We start from the raw sequence: 2,500 nt of genomic DNA on the forward strand, positions 1-2,500 counted from the left end.
TTTTTCGATGCACCAATTAACGTAATCTGATGTGTACTAATACTTATTTGACAGTTGACTCGCATGTACAAATGTTTGGTTGACAAAATGTATGGTAACTACAAAAGTTTAAATTTGCGGCAAATGTTTTATGTTGAACAGGCAGAGATAATTTAAAGTTTATAGATGAAATGTCTACTTCAATGTAGTTACTGTTCTTAGAATATTTTGTTTTAATTCTTCACTACTTTCTTGTAATTTATTTATTTCCTTGTTTCCATTCTTCACTAAGCTACTTTTCCCTTTTGGAGCCATTGGAGTTATATCATCCTACTTTTCCAACTATGGTTGTAACTCGGCTAATAATAATAATAATAATAATAAAAATAATAATAATAATAATAATAATAATAATAATAATAATAATAATAATAATAATAATAACACTGGAAACAACCAATAATACCTTACATACTGTACATTTATAGTGCCTAAAATACCTTAGCGGTATTTTGATAGGATCTTTCTTATAGAATGAAAGACAGTTGCCAATCCCATAAGAAAAGGCCATTAGTTATAATTCCCACTAATCTTACGAATCAATCTATATTTTGGGAATATTTTCCAGTGCCATCCATTACCAGGCAATTCATGCAATTATCTGAGCACCTTAACAGCCGGAGAGAAGATTGTCCAATAATCAATTGAATACGAAAGATATGATTGATATTACATCATTTGCGATGTACTTCAGAGGGCGTTCTCTAAGAGCACGAAGTTTCTTTTTTTTTTTTTTTTTTGAGGTGGGGCTATTTTTTATTTAATGCTAGTAACTCTAAAATTCCGCCGATAAGCTTCAAAACTGTCTGCAGCGAATATTCCTTGGAAGAATTCCACATTCCACCAATACTGTATTGAAGACATTCGATGTCATTTACCTGCTATTCTACAATCTCTTTAGAATGAGTTCTTGATTCTTAACTCCTTTATTAGCAATCTCAGTCCATTTCTTTAATATCTGTAGAAGTGAAGAAAAATGTTCATATATTCCAGCAGTTGCCATTTCCGAACAAAAAGGCCCCATAGCTTTACAGTTCTTTGCATGAAATTTATGTGTCTATTATCCCCTCAAAGTACTTTCAAGCCTATGCGATTCTGGCCCAGACCTTTTCATGTAAATCTATTGGAAGCTATAAAATAGGTGACATTTTTCTCTCATCGTTAGGCCTATTCATGATAACACGTTTTATGCATCACCTGTGACAACTGTGTTTTCTCACTTAAGGGATTAGTGACGCGGCATTCAGGCTTGCTTTGTATTTGACTATACAATTATAACTCTTCAAATTATTTTTCCTTGCTTATCAACTATTTAAACTTGCTGAAATACAAAACTAAGGCCTGCACATTGAAGTAATCATTCAAAAATCTTTGTAAAGGTCCAATGATGGGATGTAGAATCAAAATAAAAAACTGAAGAAGGGAAATAGAACCATTAAGATAAAAATTGAACGATGAGAAGGAAAGAGGTTAACAAAATAAGACAGTAGAAAAAAGAAAAATACATCAAATCTACCAATAAGTGAAAGAAAAACTAAGAATAAACCCAGATGTCTCCAGGTATAAAAAAGAAATCACAAAAAACGCACCTTCTTCGTCGGATCCAATCATTTGATATCTCTGGAAAGCGTAGAGCTCCCTCTCGTTGCCGAGGCCAAAGTCATCCCGGGTCCACTGCACTTCCCCGACGCGTCCTATAATCCTGCAAGGTAACACCACGGTGGAGCCAATGATGGCCGTTTGAGGCGACGGTTGGCTGGCGAACCGTTGCTCGAAGGCCGTTACTATCGTCCACACGAGAAACCATCCACGTATCAACAAGACGCAAAGGGTGGACTCCATCGTCGAACTGGAAAGAAGAGTGGATAATGAGTGTGAAAGCCTTTCAAAAGATGGAGGTTCTTCGCACCTCAGGATTTCTGTAATGGAGGCGAACAAAGGTGATATAATAGATCAATAACCACTGACTAGTTCTAAGCTAAGTAGCTCTTCTAGTAGAGGGACCCTCCAAAATCAAACCATTGTCCTCTAGTCTTGGGTAGTGCCATAGCCTCTGTACCATGGTCTTCCACTGTTTCGCTTTAGAATTCTCTTACTTGAGGGTACCATAAGGAACTGTATTCTATCTCTTTCCTTAATTCCTTTTTCTCATTTGTCTTATCAAAAGTGCTTTTGAAGACACTACTGTACTTTTATAGATGTTGAAATCAGTTTTAGATAAATCTTATAGATAAGATGGCTTTTATTTACAAATTAAGATTTTCTTATAATCTAGCATGCTTATTTGATTACTCTGTGTTATTTTGATACTATTTGTACATGACTTGCTTTTCAACACAACTTATGTGGTCTATGACAATGTATTTCAATATTCGGGAAGAGTAATTTTTACTCACTATATTTTAAGTAAATACTTTCTAATTTTATGATATTCTTTTATTACTGATGAATTGTTTTGATT

General features: G+C 34.4%; 1 pseudogene; it reads right to left on the minus strand.

Annotated features, from left to right (window-relative positions):
* The window catches only part of LOC137627603 (irregular chiasm C-roughest protein-like), a 95,376-nt pseudogene that overhangs the window by 44,515 nt on the left and 48,361 nt on the right, over positions 1 to 2,500 (minus strand).

This window comes from Palaemon carinicauda, chromosome 35 (genome assembly GCF_036898095.1).
Source record: "Palaemon carinicauda isolate YSFRI2023 chromosome 35, ASM3689809v2, whole genome shotgun sequence".
NCBI classification, from domain to species: Eukaryota; Metazoa; Arthropoda; class Malacostraca; order Decapoda; family Palaemonidae; genus Palaemon; species Palaemon carinicauda.